Here is a 14,083-nt window from a genome sequence, read left to right as displayed (position 1 = left end):
TAAGGTGATCTGCACTCATGATCCCAGTTGTATCTTTGCAGCAAATTCCAGGGTATCAGCAGTCAAACGTCTCACAGCTAACACCTGACTTTACCCCATTTGGAAAACGCTACCACACCCAACACACAAGAGAATAAAGAGTACAGATAAGTGGATGTAGATGAATCAAAGAGAAACGAGATAAGACAAAATGCCAGATTTAAACCTTTATTTGATTTTTATAACAGTACCTTTAAATATGTGTAGCCAACGTTTGGATGTGCGCATGCATATTTGTGACACATTGGCATGACTATCAGTATGTGAGAATGAAATAAAATAAAAACCAGAACTCTCAGTCAGTGCAGCCTACGCAGAGGAAATCTGAAATTACACTGCCATTTTAGATAAGAAGCTCAATATCTGTTAGATCCCAGAGCCAAGAATTCTGCCAAGGAAAACCTGGAGAATCTTCCCATAATTGTCTTCTGATGCATTTTATCAGTATTGATTGTATCGACTGTTTTTCCAAGTAGATTTAAAGCAGTCGTGTGAGAGAAGCTGTTCAAAATGGCGTCTCTTTCTCTCTCTCTCTCTCTCCCTCATGCATTTCTAAAAATCTTCCCCCTATGACCAACACGCATCCAATAAAATGATGTAAACCTAAAGGGCTCACCTATTATTCTAAAAACCCTGCTTGGTATTTTATTTCCTCCTGCTCCATCTCTGAGTCTTTCTTTTGCATGTGACACATATAGTACCTTTCCCACCATATTTTTCCATTCATTTACCGAGTCCTTCTTTGTCAGCAGGCTGACAAAGAACTGAAGCCCTGGTTTCTTAGAGGCAACTGTCAGCTGGTATAGTTTTAACACAATGGAGGGTGAAAAAAGGAAAATCTTAAGGCTTCCAATTGGATCCACACTGGCAGGCGGCTCACATAAACCCAGGCAAGGAAGACATAGACAGATACAGAAAGCATGAAGTGTGTATGAAAAGGCAGCTGGAGGATCCAGAGATGAGCACAGACAGGCCTCACTCCGATCTACAGTGCCGCTGACATCCATGCAGCCGGAGTCTTGCTTTTATCAACACAATTGAAGGCAAAGCAAATAAGTCGGAGAGAAAGGTTTATTTGGCGTAGACATTAAAAATCATCCATTATATTGACAGCCGTGCATGCAGTGACAACATCAGTCTTTCTTCTTGCTTAATCAGTGCTTTCATTCCATCTTCTAACTCTTTTTTTAACTTCTTTTGCTCAAGCTTCTCTTGCAAGATTGATATATGATAGAATAATTCGTCTTCCATAAATCTATGAGAACAACTGCAAACTGTGTATTTAGTGAGCAAAGGTTAAGCACATTTAAAAAATATATCTCAGAAAGCAAATCTGAGACTGAGACTCAAATGCAACTCAGTTCCAAAAGTTAAAAAAAGGATGATTGAATCCTTGATAAAAGAGATTAAGTCGAACAATTTAACTCATTTCTACTGTATGTTTATAACTACCTCAACATGTAACCTGCTCCAGAGGCCGTTAATCCTCTCCTGCTGCTTTCAGTCCGGCGCTCTGAGCCTCTGGGTTGTTACATAAGTGAGCAGCACTGATTGGACTTGATAGCTCGTGCTGTTCTTTGGTCGAGAAACAGTCAGAAACAACTGGACATCCTTTGTGCTGTGCTGTGAGCTCAGTGATAAAACCCTTAACTCGTCAGGCTAGTTAAATTATTTTCCCTCAGTCTACTTTGTTTGCTAATAACACTCTGGATTATTGGTTTAACCGTTTTCCCTCCTGGCGACTCGCTAATTCCACGTAAAGATTTCACTTTTTAGACTCTGACATCATCGGCCGCCACTGACACTTTCACTTCGGCACGTGGGACAACCCTGTGTCATATTCTCAGGAATTTACCAGCCATTTCATATGTGAGGGGTCTACGTGAGAAAACGGAAGCAGCAATTTCGAATGTGTCTCTCTGTGGCTGCAGCGTATCTGCTCCCTTAATCCTCGACACAAAGCCTGGATGAGCAGCACCTTTGTGTGTGTCAGAATGGCAGGCTTAGGAGACAGGCCCCGGCATGCACGGCTTCTCGCACAGCAGAAACACTGTGGAAACTTAGCTGACACTGAGAACATCTACAGTAATGTGGAGGAATAATGCTGGTAGGGATGAGAACAGATCCGTACACATGCGTGCGCTCCCACCAGACATATACATGCTGTCGGCTTTAAGATTGTAAATGTTTTTGGTTTTTTTTGTACGTGCTTATCAGTTTTCTGTAAATAAAATGACTACAGCGTTATCTTGCAGGTGTCTGCTGATTTGTGATCCCAAATGCCAATTAAATTAATCAGAGTCACTGAACTTGGGGATTATCTTTATTCATGTATGAAATAGTGGGTGAAGATTACATCAAATTTATAAAAAAAAAAATGGTGAATCTGGTTTGGTGCTGCTGTCAGGTTATAGAAGGCTCTGAGAGCCTGTGTTTGTTTGTTGGATACATGTTTGTTGGCTAATGCTTCTATGTCAGTGTGAAAGGGTTTACATACAATACAATCCAAAATGTTGAGTGTTGATGGTTCTATGCTCGCAGACACCTATATATAAAAAAGTCTTTCATTTGAGAACATGTTCTTTGCATGTCTCCACGCTCGCATGTGTGTCATGTCTTGTATTATTGCACCTGGGGGTGTCTGCGCCTACTTCCTGAAAGCTATGAGGTATTTAGAGCAACTACCATAGAGACATACAAAAACATACAGAGGACGTCAGGTTGTAGCAAAAAAAAAAAAATGTGTCAGCACTCCACCACTGATCTACAGGCTCTGTTTTTATGTTGAATTTTTAAAGACAAAAATCTGATTTATTTCATTTACAAACATCAAAGCGAGTCTAATTTATACATCTAGAAGCTCTTTTCTGAAATAAGATTCAGTTTAATCACTTTCCATATACATCTCACATTACTTCACATCATATTCAGAAATAGATCACAAGAAAAACAGTATTCAGATCTTAAGGGAGACTTTGATCTGAAGGAAAAACTCTCAAAACTTTTCCAGCAAAGTTCAAATCAGTCCACAGGTCAAAAAAAATACCTTCCATTCATGAATTTTCTATTCCAGGTTCTTTTTTTTTTACTATCCTGACCTTGGGATACGCTGATGTGGAGCGTAACACATTTTCAACGCTGCCATTTTCATTAACGCTGTCATGTTTCTCTGGAGCTCCCAAAGGCAAACTCATTTTGGCAGCCTCGTGTTGGATCAGGCCAACCACCTGTCATCTTATTTCTGCACATGGCCTCCTCTGTCAAACACTCGCTTGCATTCCTCCCTGTGCCCCACACAGCACCTGTGATTGGCTTGCCTATTGCCATCACAGCTGGCAAGCTCACCCTCAGTGTTAATTAAAGTGATAGACCTCCCAAAAAGCTGTTTATTTCAACAGCTTGGTGCTTTTTCGTCAGACCTATTACAGCCAAAATGTAAATGTGTGAGGAACCCAAATGTTATGGAGTATTATACATTTAGATGAACATTTAGATGTATTTGGGGCTCCAGTTAATGACTTTGCATTGCAGTCCACAGAAGTGTATTGGAGGTCTGTATGAAGTGTAAAACATCATTTGTGGATTGTTGAAAGACTTTATTCATTTCACACACTTTCCTTTTGGAGCTTAAACAACATTACTCCAACATGTTGAAGCTCCAAGTCATACAGACACAAATCATCCACAGCAGACAGAATGAAACACAAATGTGCGAAGTCTCTGCACAATTGGATTTGTGTCAATTTCGTCTCCGGGGACTTTTGTTCCCAGAAAGCTGTGATATTCAGCACAATGAGACAACATTGATCCAATCCATCTAGACACAAGAAGTGTATTTAGATGTAAACACAGGCACTTTTTTTTTTTTTTTTTGCAGATCATCGTCTAAATCACTGGCTACTCGACATAATCTCAAGGCAGCAACATAAAGGTTTGCAAATATGTTTTTAAATGAAAGCATCTGAATCTATTTTGCAAACAGTAAAAATAGCTGCATGACTCATTTTCAGCATCAGCAACATTAATATGTAAAGTCTGGGGGTGATTATGCAACAGGCTTACTAAAAGCTTCACTGCCATCACTGAAAAAGCCTCAATGGTGTCATTAGAAAGTCTGTAAATTTGGGTGCAGAACATAAATAAGTGAAAGACATCCGGAGGGGGAAAAAAAAAACAAAGAATCTGGCAACAACTTTGCCAAGTTTGCATTCTAAGCCGGCCTCCTCTTGTGCCATCTGTCTGTACATTTTTCCACATTATGGATGTTTTTTTTTTTACAACAGTGTTATTGGATTCACCTCATTATGCTGCAGTGACAATGCCTCTGCAAATACCCTGCTTTGATCCATTTCTTAGTGCTAATTCCTCACTGCAAATACAGTGGGGATGTCAGTAGAAAATAACTCTTTTCTTTTTGGTTTTTTAAAAAGAGAAATATGGACTCTAGGTGAAAATGAGTGCAACTCATATGCAGAGAGGATGCATGTAAAGTTGCAGGAGAGATTTATATAATAAAATATGTTCTCTACCACATGCATGAAACAAACTCATAATAAATGATTACGTTTTAAAATTAGAGTAACAAATTAACCCAATAACCCCTGAATGCAATGCATTATTCATGTTCTTGACAGCTGAACTGAAGTTTAAAGGGAGTTCAACATGTTTTTTCCTTTTCTCCGGTTCTTTTTCTGTGATTCGACTCTGACAGCGACCGACTTTGATGTTTTTAGAAAGTGTAAATGGGAGCAGAGTTGAATGAAGCGGCTGGGTATCACTGTGTGACTGACTTTTCTTTTCATTTCTGAACACTAGTAGCTAAGCAGAGCCTCAGCTATGGAAAAAACATCTGATCTGTGCCCTCAAACATCGTCAGACCCCTAACATGTTTACCAGATAGGGCTGTTACAATTATCATCCCGATATGACAAAACAGAAACAAGACTCTAAATGAGGAAAATCTTTTTTTCGCACAATGACGCTCAGTGAAATTAACCAGTAATGAAGCTTTATTTTCCTTGAATGGCAGCAGTGTTTTGTTCGGCTGACAGAGGACGAAGCCTGTTGCTGAAGGAGTTCCTGAAAAAACGTCCGGTTTTTGAAATGCCCCCATTCAGGCCAAAGGAAAGGATTTTTCCCAAGCCCAGTGTTCTCACACTGGTGCTTGCATCTCAAATAAACCTCCTATGGATTCCTAACTTCAGAGAATGGCAGTGGGGGGAGGGGAGCCCAGGGAGATGGAACAGGGAGGGAGGGGGGAGTGTGTGTGCCAAAAAAAGAGTGTTTAATAGAGATGCTGATTTCTTATTCACTGGCCCTCTGCAAGAACAGAAACCCAGTGGAATGCACATTGAAAGCTACAATTCTCATTCAGAGGCCATAATGCATCCATCGTATATGAGCTGAAAAAGAGTTTCCCTGGTGGGAAAATAGTGACCCCCGAACCCAATGAAAAGATAGCTTCTGTGTGTGGGGGGAGGTGGGGGGGGGGGTGTGCTCTTGCTGCAGAGGTGCATTGTGGAGTGAGCGCTGCTGCTTCTCACCTGCACAGAAAGTGAGCGAAAGCCCTCTCAGGTGTTTACACCAAGCCCTCCTCTGCCTTCTCAGTGGAGCGAAGGAATAACAACATAAGTCCTGCCTGAGAGTGCGGAAATGCGCTGTTGCTAGATCTTAATCAAGCCATTCACAAGAGGGGTGGATGACATAGCATTCTGTGTTCCCATTTACTTTGCAGATACTTTCCCTTTCATCCTTTCTTTTTTTTTTCTTTATGGTCTGCGGTAGATTACGATGAAAACATTATGAAGCATGAAGATTGTCACGACAAAGAGCTGTCACACCTGATAAGCATCATAAAAACATCAACCAAACCCAAGAAGTCAGATGGAGTATAGAGGCTGAGCAAACACAATGAGCTGATAAGACTTTTTAAATGTGTTGAGCATTTCTAACAACCTTTTCTACAACATCTGAGGTAACTGACAGCCTGGTGACTTAAAAACTAAATAGGGTGTAACCTAAAAATAAAATTTTAGCCATTGAATTAATTGTGAGTTAGACTTTTTATACTTTGGATTACTGGAGGCAGACTCATACTGTAAAATTTAGATAGCACCGACCAATAAATATGCATAAATAAGAGACAGTTGCAGTTAATCTATATCCTGGCAGAGCTCCTTGGATGTGCATTTTCTTATATTCCTTGTCTTCAAGCCAGCATTATGCATGACTCGTGCCACATTTGGAGGAATTATAGATGATCCACTGTTCCAGCTGACAAGACTGTTAAACAGATGTTGAACTGGAGACAGATATCCTCAGCGGAGTGAAGCCAAGAATACCAACTGGATTTACAAACTGCACTGATGGACACATGACATTTGGGTTTCGTGCATGCATGCGTGTCTGTGTGTGTGTGTGTGACAAGGAGAGAAAATACAGAGTACATGTTTTACATATGAACAAAGCACCTTAACAACAAGGCCGTGAATCCAGCAGACTCATCCCTCAGTCTATTTGGAAGGTACAGGCAGTGACGGCTCATTGGCAGTTACACAGTGAATTAGTTTCCTGGGTGATATTAGTATGTTGTGCATGCCGGTCACATTAGAGATGCTCTTTATAATATAAAACCTCTGAAGAACCTCAGTTCAATGGGTCCATAGTCTGGGGAATGCTTTGTAGACAGCCAAAGGTCAGGGCTTTTCTTCCGTCCCCCTCTTCTCAGAATGTGTGCTTTTCTTGCTGAGGCCATATGGTACATTTGCACTTAGAAGACCTCCACATTGTTAAGGCATTAAATGCTTTTAATATACACATACATGTATTTTCAGAATGCAGTTCTACATTCATTTGCATATCTTCAGATATTTATCAATATGATGTAGAGGAAAATTCAATACAGACAGCTTAAGTAATGTTTCTCATAAACAAGTGCATGTATTACCATTTCAAGTGTATTATAAAATACTGCAAGACAAGCATGACAGTCAGCTGATAACATTACCATTGTCATAACCAAAACTGCTGTCCGTCATCTGTGGATATTATTGATTCTCTACTAGCATAAACATCAGGCTGCATAAATGACCAAAGATGTGTGTCTCAAACATGAGTGATGTAAGGATATTGAGTATTTAACGACTGAGTTAGCTCATTGTGTGCACTAAAATGACGCATTTCTTAACAGGTTGTTGCTGTTGAGGCTTCATGGAAACGTCCAAGAGATGAAGTCAGACCTGATCCCACAAATGACACGAATAAGCCCGTTTCCATATGAGCGTGCCCTGCATAGGTAAGTATTTCAAGAATTTCACTTGCAAATGAACTCATTAATATAGCCAAATGATTCCACCACCTGGACTTTGTGTTGAGATATTTTTACTGTTACACTGATGTAGTCCTCACAATGTCCTTCATGCACATGTGTTATTTTTACAAGATACAGCATGGTGAGTGAAACAGTTTGGTGTTTAACAGTGGAACAATATTTATTTGGTCTGGTAAACTGTTTTAAGCTCAGAGACGTGCACAGTCCTTAGGCAACACTTACTTCACACCATCTTACCGAATGACAAAGACAAGACCTCTGACATTTGTATGGTTTTATTCCATATTTGGGAACAGTGGTAAATTTTAAAAATGTCACCAAAAAGATTAAGAAAGAAATCAAAAGTACTATAATTTACAATTACCTATCACTGTATGCATGCACAGTGAGATTACTACTCTGTGCCAGCCAGCAAACTTATCATTAACCTCATATTTTTTGCTGCTGCAGTTGAACAATCACAGAAAATGAATTTTGCACTGCAGGAGGGTCAGTTTTATGGTTCCAACAAGTAACCTAATGTCTTTGCCTGTAGTGTAACGCAGTCCAGACCAGAAACCAAAGTCTTTAAGCCAATAGGTAAATCAGGTTTCGAAATGGTTTCAAATTTTAAAATGCAAACACATGTGTCAAACGTTCATGTGTAGCTAAAGCTGCACAAACTCCAGTTGCAATATTTTATACTGAAGCAATAAAAAAAAAGTGTGATTTCGTCATAGTGAGTTGACTGTGTGGGTGGTCCTGCGCTATAAACACTTGTTGCAGGAGACCACAAGTGTTTTTGGTATTTTTTTTGGTCGGTCCAGCTTCTTCTGGTCACTGTTAGCAGCTGATTTACATCTGACTTCAGTCATTGACGTTTTATTTTTAGTAATTTTTATTTCTGTTATTATTATATTTTATTTTTTTGTTTAATATCTACATTGATTTATTATACCTGCATTAGTAGACATTGGTATGTTCTTTGTGCCACATGATGTGAAAATGTGTAGACTATATTTGGTTTAAAAAAAAAAAAGGTTTTGTCCTCCTCCCATTCAATTACTGGCAGCTTAGACAAAGATGATGTTGCAGCTGAACCTGGCAGGATTTAACTGTAATAATTCTTGTTGCAAAACTAAATACACTACATGATGATATAAACATTTCAAGTCATAACCACATGAGCAGAGCAGAAAACTCTGTCTGGTGCAATTTCTGTGTTTCTGTGCAAACAAATGAAGGTGAGAGAGCCAGACATTGTTCAGAGGCAGATTTAGAGGCAACTTATTAAAAATAGAAGGAGAAAAAAAATAATGGTGTTGCCAATTAGACAAGAGCAGCTGAAGTTTTCATGTGACAGCGGAATAAACACTAAAACAGACCTGGATATCAACACACTGGATGCTTGTTCAGATAGAAAAGCCTGTGTTATTTGTGGACGACTAGCTAATCAATCCAGAGACAACCGTAGAGAATTAAAGTATTTAGAGTCCCAGAGTGACGTGCCAGAGAGCTGCTAATGATTTCAGTGCACATGGCAGTGCTTGGCAACTGGCTCCCCAAAACACAGAGCAGAAAATAAGTCCTAGGGGCGGTCTCAGACCTCTAATTGGGCTCTCACCAGTGACAACCTTGGCTAATACCCAGCACTGGTCAGATACAAATGGAGAGGAGAGAGAAAGTTTATTATTCTTAGAGACTGGAGAGAATGAAAGGTGGCCTCCTTTTGGAGGTACCTCAACGGGATTCGTGCCAAACTGGAGAGATACATCCGTTCCCAGCAGAGACGCATGGCTGACATTCAAACTGACAACAGCGTTCATTGTTGAGACATTCCAGTGCTTTTGGCGTTATTGATTTCTCAGGCACACTGCTTTATTGTCTAATAAACTTAGATCAAGACGATAAGGGAATCAAAATGTCCTTGGAAAAGTTGAGAAATCAAGAATAAATAAAAACAGTGATTGCAGATGTGTCTTCTTGAATTTTTAGGGATTTTTCTTTTTGTTTTCCACATGATGAATAAAAACATTTGATATAAAGTCAAGTCACGATTTTTTTTAGCAGCTACAATAGAGTTCAAGAGTAGAAAATCTGGTAATATTTTAAATTATAGTCCATAAAGATGTGCAAACACACTCTAATTACACATTAATCAAAAAAGTAATTAACATGGTTCTATGGCTGCATTGTTTAATCAAACATGTTGTTTGGTGTAACTAATTCACAACAATTCTACAAGTATTCAATTACCGGTAGGTATACTCAATATATATACATGATACCAGATCTGTGAAATAAGGTGGCTCTTTCTACAAGTAATTTAAAAAAACAATGCATAGCTGGACCTGGATATGTGTAGTGAGGTGAGCATCACAAAATAAACATGATTGACTGTATTCATGTCAGTCAGTAATTTACTATACTTTATTTATTATTTATTTACTTATTTTGAGTTAGGTCTTTGTCACAATACAGTAGTTGAAAGCCAAAAACTAAAAACTGGAGTAAAGTTAGATATAAAGAAGTTAAATCAAATATGTAAAACTACACTGATGATTTATTTGTTATAAATGAGAGTTAGAGTAAAAAGAGGAAGCCACTCTAGTCGTTGAGAAACTATCTGACAAAAAATTCATATACTGTTTATATGAATAGGAAAAGTTCATGCCTGTATCCTGGTGGTTGTTGAAAGTAACCCTGAAAGCTGAAAGAAACAAAAAGTTTAACATCACAGGTTGATGAAGAGTATCCAAGATTTTATTTTCCCTTTAATGTGATGTTTGCTCTGTGGTGTTTGTGTATGTAGGTGGTCAACCCTCACAGATGCTGCTGAATGCATTCAGTTTGTTGAGGTAAAACACCAGTGAGAGAGCACAACAGATGGTCTGACACGATACCTGTCAGCAGGCATGAAGGAGAGCAGGGAGTCCTGCTGTGCTGCAACTGAGTGCGCACAGACCTCCCAGATTTGTTTGGAGTGGTCAAGTCATTAGTGAGTGTGTTTGTGCTGTTTTTGCAAAGTGACACAGTATCCCAGGTGGGACACTGACAGGTGATCTAAGGCAGTGGTTCCTAACATTTTTTCCTAAAGTATTAATCTCGAAGATTTTCTTTTAAATAAATGTCTGTTAACGTCTGTTAATCTTTCGCCAAATGAGGAAACACAATGGTGATTGAGCCTATGGTGCACTGATGAAAACCCTTTCATTTGCAGTATTATGACTATTACGAACTGGGTGTTGGTGGCGACATTCGCGGGAAAATCGCAAGTGGTGCACATTTAGTGATGCGTTTTCCATCACCCAGCAGTGGTTGGTCCGCCAGAGAGGGTAGGCGGAGCTAACATAACAGACTCGCTCTTGTGTGAGAAGCGGCATTCTCCCTGATACTCAGCTGTTGTTCTATTAGCTCTTTGGTTGTTTTAACTGTGTACTTGTGTTCATGTCTTCACCTTGCACTTATACTTGTTTATATCTTAAAAATACATCTAAACTTTAACAATAACAACTACATTTAGCTGAGATATACTGTATATATATATATATATATATATATATATATATTTATGTATATATGTTAAGTTTTTTACACCCCTTAGTGTAAGACCCCTTAGTAGGGGTTGGGACCAACCACTATGATCAAAGAGAATAAAGTTAATTTGCTTCACACAATTTGTTTTCACTTTATGATTGCTTGCTATGATTGCGAATGTACTGACTTCACATAAAGCAGGTCTGTATTCGTATTTTTCTTCTGTCTATTTAGAGGAGGGCAGGGCTGTGTTGGGAAAAAGACGACGTCAGGTATTTCTATGCAATCAGAATAAGGATCTAAATCATACTCTGATGACAATTATTGAGTTGTTTGTTTATGTTGGCAGTGAGATGCCACTGCCAATTGAATGATATCTAACCACACCTACACAGTACTATAGTAGCAGATTAGAGATTACAAGTGATAAACTATTATTGATTAATAACTAAGAATTCTTAGTTTTCTTTCTCACTTCAACTTTTATTTCTTATTTAGTCACAAATGTTTCATATTATAGAGAACATCTGGGCAAGTTCCATTGGCTGTAAAAGGCCATGGGATATGCTCGAAAGTGCCACAGAAAGCTACGTAAGTGAAAGCTGAGTTTAGAATAATTTACAGCAGATTTGTGTTCCCGAGGTTAAGATTGACTCTCCAAGCTCAAAGATTTATTTTAAAGATGTGTGAGTCTAATAACTGAAGCTGAGCTGCCAAAGACAACTGCTAATCTTTCCACTCAGATGGACTTTAACAGTGCAGACTATACACACTAAAATATGATATATCTTATAATATTATATCATGTATTTAAGAAAATGTGTGGGAGGCTCCAGGGACAATGATGAGTGCTTGACAGAAGAAATCACATGATGGAAACAGCAAATTCTGAAATTTAGTTCAACATTTCTTATCTGAAGTGGAAACAGCACCCATGGTTTTAACATCCTCAGTGCAGTGAACTAGATTTTGTATCTTTTCCTGGTTTAAAATAACAACAGCGCCCAGACATAAATAGCGATCAGTAATGTGATAAAGGACACACAGCTGCAATACATCACACAGCACCTGTTGCTTTCTGTGCGAAAGGTATCGACAAAACAATGCCGCCTTTTCTATCCTGAACTCCTCTCTAAGCAGGAAAATGAGTTACACACTTTCCTGGAACTCATAATACTAACATGTCATGTTAGGTGGTGGCTTAACTGGCTGGGTGAGATTACACAGAGGTGTGAAAAATAATGCAAATGTCTAATCAAAGCAGACATCGACAGGTTCATATAACGTTCGGTTCACTGAGCTCCGACTGTTACATACCAGACATTACTGTAAAGAGACGTGGATCGTCTTGACACTTTTATTCTTTTACCAGTTTCAGTTGATGTCATGAGTCTCACGAGTTGATGGATGAAACAAAGGCAGGTGAGGTGGTGGCGGTCCAGAGGCGCAGGCCTCAGGTGTGAACAGGTGTGTGGGTTCACTGCCATGCTGGAATGGTAGCAGATCCAGGTGCACAGCTGCAGGGTGTGGCTCTCACTCTTGTACACCCAGCCTCCCGGCCTGTGTTGAAATACTGAGTCCCTGGGAAGGAGGGAGAGGCAGGCTGGGTGGGGTTTGTGCTTGAATTTAATCTGGCATTGCCATAACTTTGAACAAGGAACTCTGAGGAGGAAAGGAGTGTATGTTTGGAGCTGCAGGTTAGAGGGCATTGGGGAGGGGGGTAGTGAGAAAAGAACGGGAAAGCACAGGTCTTTGAATTTCTCTCTCAAGTTTGGGTGCTCTGTGTGTGTTTCTATGTGTAAGTGTGAGTGATCTATGTATATTTAAGAAACAGTAGCCCATAAGCAAACAGAATGACAAAGAATGACGTTTGGGAGGTTGCATGTCTGGGAGCTAAATGCGTGGTAGTCTGGTCTCCTGGGAAACTATTGTTCTTATCAATCCGTGATTAAACAACTTTGGTAATTTGCAATCCTGCCGTAACACATCCTGGTGAATTTCTGTTGAAAGAACATGTCTGTATTGAACTCCTCTAAGCCCTGGACGGCATCAATCTCAGCCTCAGGACAGATTAGGTTGGAGACAAGCTCTCTGTCTGCAGGGTACATGATCTCTAAGTCTTCTCAATCAAAGGTCAGAGCAGCCGAGTGAGGAGGAGCATCGGGGCCTTGCGTGGCTGGCAATTTTGAAAGGAGAAATGGGTCAGTGACTACTGTGGATGGACTCGCTTGTGCCACAAATGCAAGCCCACACATGCTGTCAGGGGACAGATATATACGTATGTGGACAATGATGCAGTGATGGAAGCCATCACAGATTGTGTGTATGGATTTGGAGCTTGCCATTCTGCAGCTTTAATCCCCGATTCTCGTGCAATGTGGTCCCACCAGTCCCATTGACTGCTAGACAGCGTGCCAGACGAGAAGCCTGACCTTTTGTGTCCTTGGATCAGTTGATGCTGTGTAATGTATTCTGCAGTTGATTCCTTTTTTCATTCTATGAATTTTAACAACTTTTTTCTTCCCTCTCTGCAGCAGCACCGAGTCTTTCACTCTGTGTCTCTGCACTGCTGGATATTATTCCTCCTATTACCTTTCAGAACTCCAATCACCACATGTCCTGTGGAGAAACAAAGCTGCGAGACACAGCCTAAGATGAAAACGGCGCAGGGAATGTCGCTTTCCTCGAATCAGCTCATGGGGACAGTTTTGTTCCTGCAGGGGAAGATTAGGCTGATGCCAAATCTGAGATCCAATGAGCTAAAATGTGCTGAGGACAACCTGTGCTGAGAGAGAATGGGCGAGGTAGAAGTGAATTTCAAAACTGGCTGAATTCACTACAAGGCAGCTGTTTTAAAATCCAACCTATTTCAGTTTGCCTACAATCACACTATATGAATACATTTGTCATTTGCTGCTGCCATTGATATTCCTCTTAGTATCAAATCAGCCGATGATAAGTCAGGGGATGCCAACAGTGTCCATCAGAATCCATTAGTCGTCTGTTACTAATTACCAGTGACTCCGAGGTTGATTAAAAGAAATCACCAAGCAGCAGCACACACCATTATGCTAATGAAAGCTCATATGGAGAGGCAGAGTGAGGGCGCCGGAAAGTATTTGGATGACTTTGCTGTGCAGCCGGGCTGGCTGGAGTAAACGGCTTCTTGGACAGCATATCATTAAAGGACTGGAGGAG

At 40.0% G+C, this 14,083-nt stretch overlaps 1 long non-coding RNA gene across 1 annotated transcript in view; it reads left to right on the top strand.

The window, feature by feature from the left end:
- Positions 1–14,083, top strand: part of LOC137183007 (uncharacterized) — a 60,980-nt gene that overhangs the window by 13,303 nt on the left and 33,594 nt on the right. The window contains exon 2 of the long non-coding RNA XR_010928409.1: positions 7,229–7,333. This is a non-coding gene — a long non-coding RNA (uncharacterized lncRNA). The remainder of the gene's footprint in view (positions 1–7,228; positions 7,334–14,083) is intronic.

The sequence above is a fragment of the Thunnus thynnus genome, chromosome 5, assembly GCF_963924715.1.
Source record: "Thunnus thynnus chromosome 5, fThuThy2.1, whole genome shotgun sequence".
Lineage (NCBI taxonomy): Eukaryota > Metazoa > Chordata > Actinopteri > Scombriformes > Scombridae > Thunnus > Thunnus thynnus.
The sequence above is the reverse complement of the archived record's forward strand: the minus strand, read 5'-3'. Positions and strand labels throughout refer to the sequence as shown.